The sequence below is a fragment of the Dasypus novemcinctus genome, chromosome 27 (assembly GCF_030445035.2).
Source record: "Dasypus novemcinctus isolate mDasNov1 chromosome 27, mDasNov1.1.hap2, whole genome shotgun sequence".
Classification (NCBI taxonomy): domain Eukaryota; kingdom Metazoa; phylum Chordata; class Mammalia; order Cingulata; family Dasypodidae; genus Dasypus; species Dasypus novemcinctus.
The window spans coordinates 53,700,077-53,713,030 of record NC_080699.1 but is presented as its reverse complement, the minus strand read 5'-3'; positions in this window follow the sequence as shown (position 1 = coordinate 53,713,030).

Here is a 12,954-nt window from a genome sequence, read left to right as displayed (position 1 = left end):
AAGACATTTAAGTGTGTCAGGAGTTCATTCCAGATGTAACGCTTATACAAGCCTTGGGAGGATCTCATTGAATGCCATAGTGGACAGTGCCTCAAGCAGGGGTGCTCCTGTAGGCTCTTGCAACATCTAGGCACTATTGGCAGGGCACACAATCTAAGGAAGTTGGCACCCTATTGGTAGGCCTTATATTGGAACATATTTTCCCTAACATAACAGAGTTAGACTCATTTATAACTTCTCTAAACTTGGTTCTTCTGCCTCATTTTTTTTTTTTTGGTCTTTATTTTTTTAACATTACTTTAAAAAAATATGAGGTCCCCATATACCCCCCACCCACCCCACCCCACTCCTCCCCCCATAGCAACAATCTCCTCCATCATCATGAGACATTCATTGCATTTGGTGAATACATGTCTGAGCACTGCTGCACCTCATGGTCAATGGTCCATATCATAGCCCACACTCTCCCACGTTCCACAAAGTGGGCCATGAGAGGACATACACTGTCCAGTAACTGTCCCTGCAGCATCACCCAGGACAACTCCAAGTCCCAAAAACACCTCCACATCTCATCTCTTCCTCCCATTCCCCACCCCCAGCAGCCACCATGGCCACTTTCTCCACACCAATTCCACATTTTCTTCAATTACTAAGCACAATAGTTCGTGAATAGAATATCAGTAAGTCCACTCTAATCCATATCCTATTCCTTCATCCTGTGGACCTTGGAATGGTTGTGTCCACTCCACATCTATATCAAGAGGGGGCTTAGATTCCACATGGATGCTGGATGCAATCCTCCTGCTTTCAGTTGTAGGCACTCTTGGCTCCATGGTGTGATGGTTGACCTTCTTCAACTCAATGTTAGCTGAGTGGGGTAAGTCCAATAAACCAGAGTATAGGAGCTGAAGTCTGTTGAGGCTCAGGGCCTGGCTATCATATGGTCAGTCTAGAGATACAGGTTGCCTGGGTGTATTTTAAATCCCAGCACCAACTACAGTTCTGGTAAAAGTAGCAGGAGAGGCTTGTGAAAAAAGATCACACCTGAGTCCAGCTCCATCACACAGAAACACAAACTCCAAAGAAGGGACAACTGACATGACACTGAACTCCATCTGCCATGACCATAGAACTTGTGGGTCTTTGTAGCCCTCAGAAGAATCAATACCTGGGGTTGTATCTACTTTATCTGTCTCTGGAGCTCTGCTGAGGTGTGCATAAGGGCAACTCCTCTGATAACCTCCCAGCTCTTTTTTGGAGACTCAAAGCCATATAAACTCATTTGTCCTTTCCATTTCCCCCTTGATTCAGGTCAAAAAGCATTTTTAACTCCTGTTATTATATGTAGACTGAGATATTCTGCTGGTTCGAGTTGACCCTTTTATTCAAGGTCATTTTCTAGTTACATCATTAGCTGGTACTTGGTAGTAATCCCTCAACACCAGGGAGGCTCATCCCCAGGAGTCATGTCCCATGCTGGGGGGAAGGCAATGCATATACATGCTGAGTTTGGCTTTGAGACTGGCCACATTTGAGCAACACGGAGCCTCTCATGAGGTAACTCTTAGGCACCCTGCAGCTCTAGGCCTTGTTCTTATTTCAGGTGCACAGGCTCACAAACATAGTCATTAGTATCAAGGGCTCATTGTTGGACCTTCATTCTTTTTTGGTCTTCGCTGTTGCACTTGGGGATTGTTGCTGTTCCTTTAGAGATTGTGATAGAGCTCCCCTGGCTAGGAACTCAGCACTCCCTCAGTTGTTGTTTTTAATTGTATCCACTATAAAAATATTCAAACATTTTTATGTACCCTGGATATATGCCCTGTAGAACTCCCTGCCAACCATGTGTCCCCTGTCAATAACATCCCACATCTGTATTCCTCCACTGCCATTGTTGAACCACTCTGTGATCCAAAACTTCCTGAAAAGTGAAGCCCAATATATTGCCAGGTTTCCTTAATAGTAAAATGGAATATAGCAATGAGTACAAAGGTTAGATATAGAATACATATTAATTTGGAAAAATTATGGTAAAAATAAATTGGGGTATCAAAAAATTTAAAAATGCAAAAGCTTTGTTTTTGATGTTTTGCCTTCCATCACTGCAATAAGTGTTGCCCTGTATGCAAATTGGCAAGGCAACTACTTCTGTCTTTTCCTCAGTGTCTATGTCCTATCTTTTTCTTTTCTTTATTCTAATTATTAAGCTTATCTTCACAAGAGTTTTAGATCACAGTAATTCCTATATACAATATACAGTACTCCCACATATCCAACATAACACCTTTTCCCTTCCACAGCAATAATCTTTTTACATATTCATATTATATTTACTGAAACTGATATACAGATATTGAGATGATAGCTTTCAAACAAGGTAATATTTGTGTTTACATTGTGGTTTATATGTTAGACTATACAATTTTCTAAATTTTTAGTTATCTTATGTTTTACATTATGATTTACATTTGCTTCCTTTATTTCAAACCATAATTAACTTCCTAATCAGTAAGCATATGTGCAAGAGATTTATCATATGCTTGTAGAGCCCTGAATCTCAGCAGAGTAGCAACAACCACTCTCCAGTTCATCAAACTTGCTGAGGAGAGTTAAAAATGATGATGATGGATAACATCCAAAATCAGAGAGTATCTATGACTGCAAGCAAGACAGCTCCATCCATCTGCCCCATGGGATCTAAGCTCCTTCTCAATCAGAGACAGAGTGAGCATCTGTATCCTAAAATCCTCACTATTGAAGAATAAGCAATTGTAAAGGGAGAATGCAACTATGAGCTTAAGTAGATTTATTATTATTCTAGCAATGAAAGAAAATGTAACATTAATATAAAGGCAGTGGTCACCAGAGATTTTGAGGGGAGTGAGAAGGAAGAATATGCATAATGGGGCATTTGGGGGACATTGGAATTGTTCTGCATGACATTGCAATGATGGATATAGGCTATTATATATTTTTCCAAAACCTATAATAATGCCCAGTTGCAAGTGTAATCTATAATGTAAATATTGACCTTGGTTAGTATCAGTGCTTCAGAATGTTTTCATCAATTGTAACAAATGTACCACACTAATCAGAGGTGTTTTCAATAATAAAACATTGTGAGAAGGGGTGGGTGGGATATATGGAATCCCCCATATTTTCAATGAATTATTTATGTAATCTAAAGCTTCATTTAAAAAAAAAGAAAAAAAATTTTTTTAAAAACCTGTCAACAAAGAAAAAAGTGGAACTGGATGATTCCATAGAGGAATTCTACAATCATTCCAAGAATTAATTATATTTCTGCTCAAACTCTTAAAAATTGAAGAGGTGGGAGCGCCATCTCACTCATTTGATTAGACCAACTTCACAGTAATACCAAAGCTAGATTCAGATACTACAAGAAATGAAATTTAAAGATCAATTTCTCTATGAATATGGAAGCATAAATCCTCAACAAAATAGTTGCAAATCACCTCTAACAGCACATTGAAAGAATTATACACTATGATCAACTGTTCCCCAGGTATGTGGGGTTCTTCAATATAAGAAAATCATTTACTGTAGAACAACACCTTAACTCACAGATAATCTGATTGATACAGAAGGAAAAAAAAAAACATTTGACACAATCCTGCATTCTTTCTTGATAAAAACACTTATAAAAATGGGAGTAGAAGGAAACTTCCTCAACATGATAAAGGGCATATTTGAGAAACCCACAACTAACATAATTATCAATGTTGAAAACTTTGTTTTCCCTCAAAGGGAAACTTTGTTTTCCCTTGTTACGAAACAAGACAAGAATACCACAGTCACCACTGTTATTCAACATTGTGATATAAATTTTAGACAGAGCAATTAAGCAAGAATAAAAAATAAAAAGCATCCAATTGGAAAGGAAGATAAACTTTTCTATTTGCATTTGGCATAATCTTCAAATATATTTGTATATACTTTGCCATAATCTACAATAAATGTACTGGAGTTAAAAAAATGAACTCAAGAATGTGGTAGAGTACAAGACCAACATTAAAAAGTCATTAGTGTTTCTATGCACTAGGAATGAGAAATATGAGGAGGGAATTAAAAAATTCCATTTACAATAGCAACTAAAAGAACCAAATATCTAGGAATAAACTTAACCAAGTACTTGTATGCAAAAAACTACAAAACATTGCTAAAAGAAATAAAAGACGTAAATACATTTAAGGGCATTCCATAATCATGGATTGGAAGACTAAATATCATTAAGATGTATTTAGTTGAGATGTCAATTCTACCCCAAATGATTTACAAATTCAATGCAATCCCAATCAAAATTCCAATAACCTACTATGCAGAAATGGAAAAACCAATTATCAAATTTATTTGGAAATTAAAAATCCTTAAATATCCAAAAACTTATTGAAAATTAAGAACTACTTTTACAGAATCACACTTCTTGACTAAACTATATTACACAGCTGGGACTTTGGGAGATGGCATTGGAGTAGGAAGGCAGGGCTCAACTCTTCTACAAAAACAATGGAGAAAGGGAAAAAGCTGACCAGGAGACCTACTTTGGAGGTTAGCATACCGGGACAGTGTTGCAGAACTCCTAGGAGGGTGAGGGACAGAGAAACAAAGAACCTGAAGTGACAAATCACAAGTTAATAAAACCCACAGCAGCTTGGAAGGGCTGCCATTCCCACTCACAACACATTAAGCTTGGATAAAGCCACTGTCTCACTGTGACTGATCCCTTCACTGAGAGCAGATCAGACTTCTTCCCTCTCAGTTAATACAAGGGAAGAAAGAAGGTGAGTCAGAGGGATTCTCTTTAGTGAATTTGGACAGTATATCCTTATTTGAACCTCTGCCATTTCTAAATCCAAACACAGGAAAGTGAAGGTTGAAGGAAGCACTTTTCTGGAAGGTTTGCTGATGTGCACCATCTGTTGGCCAACTAGGAAATTGCAAAGAGAAAAAAACAGTTCTTTCCTTAGGCCTACCCCTAGGAGAAAATCTTTGTCCCATTCAAAAGTCCCTGGTCCAATTTTGAAAATTTAAGTTTGGAAATCTTAGACTTAAGATAAGTTGAACAAAATATGAAAGAAGACCTGTGTGGGGGGAGGAAACAGTTAAGAGAGAGAAATTGACCATTAGAGTAAATTCACCAACATATTCAGATGTATAGACATCAGCAAAATTTCAGAAGCCATACAAGAAACAAGAGATGGCCTAGCCCAGCCAAAGGAACTAACCAAATACCCTGATGAAATATAGGACTTAAGACAGCTAATAATAATAATTCACAGAAATCTCATAAGGCCATTCAAAGAATTGAAGGAAAATATGACTAAAGAGATAAACTATATTAAGAAGACAAAAGATGAGCATAAAGAACAATCTGAAAGTCTGCAAGAAAAGTAGCAGAACTTATGGGAATGAAAGACAACATAGATGAGATTAAAAATATACTAGACTGGCCCATGTGCAGTGCTGATGCATGCAAGGAGTGCTCTTCCAGGCAGGGGTGTCCCTCACCTAGGGGAACCCCATATGCAAGGAGTACACCCCATAAGGAGAGCCACCTGTGTGAAAGAACATCCAGCCTGCCCAGGAGAAGTGTTGCACACATGGAGAGCTGATGCCACAAGATGATGCAACAAAAAGAGACACAGATTCCCCATGCTGCTGACAAGAATACAAGTGCACACAGAAGAACACACAACGAATGGACACAGAGAGCAGATAACTGGAGGAGTGGAGGAAAGGGGAGGGAAATAAAAATAAATCATTAAAAATATATTAGAGGTGTTTAAGAAAACTTTGCTTGATAGTATAAATAAAAGAATGTCATTCTATGACTAGAACAAATTACATCTCTATTGCGAGGTGATAAGTGTATGGAGAAGTATGGGGAAAAAACAATTAATGTAACCTGTGGACTAGAGTTAACAGCAATACTGTAATATTCTTACATCAATGCCAAAGATATACTGTGTTAATAATGGGAGGTATGGAAAAATATACCAAATGTAAACTATAGATCATAGCTAGTGGTAAAAATCTGATGCTATTATTTCATAATCTGTAGCAAATATTCCGCAACATATAGTATATTGGAAGAGGGGTGTTGTATGGGAATTCCACACATATGCATGAATTTTTTGTAAGTTCCCAACTTTTAAAATAAAAATATAATTTAAGAAACACATTTAAGGCACACATCAGCAAATTTTAATTGCTCAAAGACAGAATTAATGATGCTGAGGACAGAACATCCAAAATTGTAAAGGCAGGAGAACAGAAAGACAAAATAATTGGAAAAATGAACAGGATCTCTGTGAATTGAATGACAATGCAAAACACAAAAGCCTATGTAAAATTTGTACCCCAGAAGAAGAGAATGGAAAAGGGCAAAAAAAATTTTTTTGAGGAAATAATGATTGAAAACTTCCCAAACCTTATGAAAGCTATGAATATTAAGGTCCAAGAAGGCCATTACACACCCAAACAGAATTAATCCAAATAGACCTTCTCCCAAACAAATACTATTTTAATTGACAAATATTGGAGATAAAGAGAGAATTCCAAAAGGAACAAAAAGAAAAGCAAATCATCACATACAAGGGAACCTCAAAAAGATTAAGTGCTAACATTTCATCAGAAACCATAAAGTCTAAAAGAAAGTGGTATGATATAGTTAAGGTACTAAAAGAGAAAAATTGCCAGCCAACTATTCTGTATCCAGCAAAAGTGTCATTCAAAAATGAGGGTAAGTTTAAAGTATTCATAGACAAGCAAACCTGAGAAAGCATGTTATCAAAAGACCATAATTACAAGAGATACTAAAGGGAGTATTGCAGCCTGAAAAGAACAAAAAGAGTGTGAGAATCTTGGAAAAGAATGTAGAAAAGAAGATTATTAGGAAGGTTAAATTAAAAGATAAAAAGACAGACAATAATAAGATATGACATTGGAAAGCCAAAGGATAAAATGGATTAAGTAATACCTTTACAATATTAACATTGTATGTTAATGTCTTGGATTTCCAATCAAAAGACATAGACTGATAGAATAGATTTTAAAAAATGAGACATGTATATGCTGTCTACATGAGCCTCACCTCAGATATAAGGTCACAACCAAGTTGTAAGTGAAAGGTTGGAAAGCGTAATTCCATGCAAATAGTAATGGACAAGAGCTGTTGAACCAAAACTATTGTTGGGCAAAATAGATTTTAAATGCAAAACTGTTATAAGGGATGGAGAAAGTCATTATATATTAATAAATAGGACAATTCACTAAGAAGAAATAACTATAATAAATATTTACACATCTAATTTGGGCACTTCATGATACATGAGGTTCACACTGGCAAAACTGAAGGGAGAAAGAGATTTCACCACAATCATACTTCAGTACTTCAATAAAGCACTCGCAGAACACTGGGAGAGAGGACAAATAAAGAAACAGAGGTCTTGAATACTATGATAAATGAATTAGACCTAGCAGAAATTTATAAAGCATTCAACCTGAAAACAGTAGGACATACATTATTTTCAAGACTCCTGGATCTTTTTCCAGGATAGAACATATGTTGGTTCACAAGACAGATTTCAATAAATATTTTTAAATATGAAATTTTACAAAAAAATTTTCTGATTATAACAGAATGAAGCTGTAAATCAATAATGAATGGGAAAAGGGAAAATTCAAAAACATATGGAGATTAAACAACACACTCAAATAATCAGTGTGTCACAGAAGAATTGCAAGAGAATTCAGTAAATATCTTGGGATGAATGAAAATGAGGAAACAGTGTATCAAAACCTAAGGGAGGGAAACGGACTTTGGCCCAGCGGTTAGGGCGTCCGTCTACCATATGGGAGGTCCGCGGTTCAAACCCCGGGCCTCCTTGACCCGTGTGGAGCTGGCCATGCGCAGTGCTGATGCGCGCAAGGAGTGCCCTGCCACGCAATGTGTCCCCGCGTGGGGGAGCCCCACGCGCAAGGAGTGCGCCCATGAGGAAAGCCACCCAGCGTGAAAAGAAAGAGCAGCCTGCCCAGGAATGGCGCCGCCCACACTTCCCGTGCTGCTGACGACAACAGAAGCAGACAAAGAAACAAGACGCAGCAAATAGACACCAAGAACAGACAACCAGGGGAGGGGGGGAATTAAATAAATAAATAAATCTTTTTTAAAAAAAAAAAACCTAAGGGACACTGCGAAGACAGTGCTATGGGGAACAAATAGCCTTTGCTATTTACATTAAAAAAGGAGAAAGCTAAATTTGGAGATCTAAGGCAACACCTGCAGGAACTTAAGAAAAGAGCAACAAACTAATCCCAAACCAAGCTGAAGAAAACAAAAAGGAATGATGTGAGAAGAAATAATTGAATTCAAGAACAATAAAACAATAAAAAGAAGTAACAAAACCAAAAGTTCAGTAAATAAAAAAATAAATGATCGAAAAAGTTGACATCCCTTAGCTAGAGTGACAAAAGAAAAAAGAAAAGCAATGAAAATAAATAAAATCAGAAATGAGAGTTGAGATATTATCTCTGACCCCACAGAAATAAAGTTCATATGAGGATACTATGAACAACTGTATGCCGAAACAAAAAACAAAAAAACTAGACAAAGTAGATGAAAGAGACAAATTCTTAGAAACACACAAGCCACCTACACTGACCCAAGAAGAAATAGAAGACAGCAACAAACCAATTGCAAATAAAGAGATCGAAACCATCACCAAAAATGTGCTAAAGATGAAAAACCGAGGAACAGATGGCTTCACACATGAATTCTATCAATCATTCAATGACTCTCAAATACCAATCTTCCTATATCTCTTTCAAAAACTTAACTTAAACAGGGTCAAACATTTCCAAACTCATACTATGAATTCAGTATTTCCTTAAGAAAAAATTACATACAAATTCAAAAAAGGAAAATTACAGGCCAATATCTATAATGAACATAGATGAAAAAGTCCTTAAAAAATACAGGCAAAATGAATCCAAATCCACATTAAAAGAATTATACATGACAATCAAGTGTACTTTATCTGAGATATGCAAGGGTGGTTCAAGATAAGAAAATCAGTTAGGGTAATAATATTAATAAATTGAAGATGAAAAATCACATGATCTTCTTGATTGATGCAGAAAAAGCATGAGACAAAATACAGCATCATTTCTTGATAAAAACATTTCAGAAGATATGAATAGAAAGAATCTCAATATGGTAAAATGCATAAATGAAAAATCCACCACTGGCATTGTACTCGATGACATACTGAAAGCATTCCTGCTAAGATTGGGAACAAGACAGGATGCCCAGTGTCACCACAGATATTCAACATTATGCTAGAAGTTCTAGCTAGAGCATTTCAGCTAGATAAAGAAATAAAGTCACCCAAACAAGAAAGGAAGGAAGAAGTAAAACTTACACTATTCTCTGAGAAAAACCTAAAAAATCCACAACAAAGCTACTAGAACTAATAGATGAGTTCAGCAAAGTGGCAGGATCCAAGATTAACATGCAAAAATCAATAGCATTTATATACACTACTGATGAGCATGAAATTGGAAAAATCCTGTTTATAATAGCAACAAAAAGAAACAAATATTTAGGAATAAACTTAATCAAGGACATAAAAGACCTGTATTAAGAAAAGTATGGGGAAACGGACTTTGGCCCAGTGGTTAGGGCATCCGTCTACCACATGGGAGGTCCGCGGTTCAAACCCCGGGCCTCCTTGACCCGTGTGGAGCTGGCCATGCGCAGCGCTGATGCGCGCAAGGAGTGCCCTGCCACGCAAGGGTGTCCCCCGCGTGGGGGAGCCCCACGCGCAAGGAGTGCGCCCGTGAGGAAAGCCGCCCAGCTGTGAAAAGAAAGTGCAGCCTGCCCAGGAATAGCGCCGCCCACACTTCCCGTGCTGCTGACGACAACAGAAGCGGACAAAGAAACAAGACGCAGCAAATAGACACCAAGAACAGACAACCAGGGGAGGGGGGGGAATTAAAATAAATAAATAAATCTTTAAAAAAAAAAAAAGAAAAGTATGAAACATTGTTAAGGGAAACTAAAGGAGACTTAAATAAATGGAAGAACACTCTGTCTTCATGAATTGGAAGACTAAACCTTGTTAAGATGTCAAGCCTACCCTAAATGATTTACAAATTCAACACAATCCCAATATAAATCTCAACAATCAATTTCTGCAGAAATGGAAAAGCCAATTACCAAATTTAATTGAAAGGGTAAGAGGTCCTGAATAGCCAAAAATACATTTTAAAAAAGAATAATGAAGTTGGAGGACTATCATATCCTGACTTTTAAGCATATTACTTAGCTACAGTAGTAAAAAACAGCATGGTACAGGCATAAAGATGGATGTATAGATCAAAGGAACCGAATTGAGAACTCAGAAATAGTACCTCACACATACAGTCAATTGATTTTTCACAAGGCTGTCAAGTCCTCCCAGCTGGGAGAGAACAGTCTAGTCAACAGTGATGCTTGGTCAACTGGGTATTCATATCCAAAAAAAGAAAGAGGACCCCTACTTCACACTTTATTCAAAATTAATTTAAAGTGGATCAATGACATAAACATAAAAGTGACATAAAACTTAAAGAAATTTTCTTCTAGAAGTTTTATTGTTCTCAGTTTTCAAGATCTTCTGGTAGGCAGTAGTTTCTTACACACAAACACAAACAAACAATAAATAAAAGGGACCTCCTCAAAATTAAACACTTTTGCATCTCAAAAGATTTTGTCAAAAAGCTGAAAAGGTGGTTGACCCAATGGGAGAAAATATTTAGAAATCACATATCCAATAAGCATTTAATATCAATGTTATATTAAGAGATGCAACCACTCAACAATAAAAAGTCAAACAGCCTGATTAAAAAGTTGGAAAAAGACTTGAGTAGACAATTGTCCAAAGAAGAAACACAAATACAAATACACACACACACACAAACCTACATGAAAAAAATGTCCAACATCATCAGTGATTAGGGAAATGCAAAATAAAACTGCAATAAAATATCTTTTCATACCTATTAATATGGCTATTATTAAAGTCAGAAAAAGAGAGGACATGGCAAGATAGTAAAACTTATTCACTGTTGGAATGTAGAAAGGTGACAGCCACTGTGGAGGACTGTTTGGCATTTCCTAAGAAAGTTGAATATAGACTTGCCATTTGATGCAGCAATACCATTTCCAGGTATATATCCAGAAGAACCAAGAGCAGGGACATGAACAGACATCTGCGCACCAATGTTCATGGCGGTGCTATTCACAATTACCAGAAGATGTAAACTACCCAGGTGGCCATCAACAAATGAATGGATAAACAAATTGAGGTGTATATACACCATGGAATTTTATACAGCTGTAAGAAGAAATAAAGTTTTAAAGCATTTGAAAACATGGATGAACCTGGAGGACATTGTGTTGAGTGAAGCAAGCTGGACACAAAGGGACAAATACTATATGATTGTGCTATTATGAACTAAGTATATTATGTAAATTCATTCAGTTAATAATTAGAATATGGGTCATCAGAAAATAGAATGAAGTTAGAGAATAAAAAACTGAGGTTTAATCTGTGCAGAATTAGTAAAATTGTTATTTGTAAATCTTTGGTAATGAATATAAATTTTGAAAGCACATCATAGTGTTCATAACTAGCAGAGCTATTATATCAGTATGACAGGGATTGAAAGGAAAGTCTAAAAAACTGCATATTACTTGAAGGAAAGCTGGAAAATGTACCATGGGACTGTACAACATAGTGAAACCTCAGGTTAAATGTGAGTATGGGTAATATTGCATATATGATTGTTTTTATAAAATGTAAATACAAACAAACTAGATAGATGGAAACAGAATATCAGCTATGTACAGCAGGGGGCAAATAGAAAGACTGAGATTGAGACCTAATGAGGTTTTTTGGTTTGTTTATTATTATTATTACTATTGGAATAATGAAAATTTTCTAGCAATGACTGAATTGATGAATGTACAGCTTTGTGAATATAAGAAGTACCATTGATTATAACTTTGGATGGATTTATGCTTTATTAATATTTATCAATAAAATTGATTTGTTAAAAAAGCATACTACAAAGCTACAGTTTTCAAAATATCATGATACTGGCACAAAAATAGATATATTAACAAAGGGAATCAAATTGAGGTTTCAAGACACAGACCTTCATATCTATGGCCAATTAATTTTTAACAAGGCTGTCAAATCCACCTAACTGGGAAAGAATAGACTTTTCACCTAATGGTTATGGTTGAACTGGATATTTATATGCAAAAGAATGAAAGAGGAACACTATCTCACACCATATACAAAAATTTACTCAAAATGGATCAAAATGCTAATTATAAGAATAAGGTTTTGGGAAGCAGACTTGGCCCAGTGGTTAGGGTGACCATCTACCACATGGGACATCTGTGGTTCAAACCCCAGGCCTCCTTGACCCATGTGGAGCTGGCCCACACGCAGTGCTGATGCGTGCAAGGAGTGCCCTGCCATGCAGGGGTGTCCCCTGCATAGGGCAGCCCCACACCATAAGGAGAGCCACCCAGCACCAAAGAAAGTGCAGTCTGCCCAGGAATGGCACTGCACACACGGAGAGTTGACATGAAAAGAAACACACGGACAAAGAACATGCAGCAAATAGACACAGAGAACAGACAACTGGGGCGGCGGGGGAGGGAAGGGGAGAGAAATAAATAAATCTTTAAAAAAAAGAATCACGGTTTTAAAACTCTAGAAAAAATGTAGGAAATCTCTTCAAGGTCTTGTGTTAGGCAATGATTTCTTAGACTTTACAGTCATATCACAAGCAAAGAAAGAAAAAAACGATAAATCGACATACCTAAAAATTTTTGAAAATCAAAAGACTTTTTGTCGCAAAAGTGAAAAGAAGACC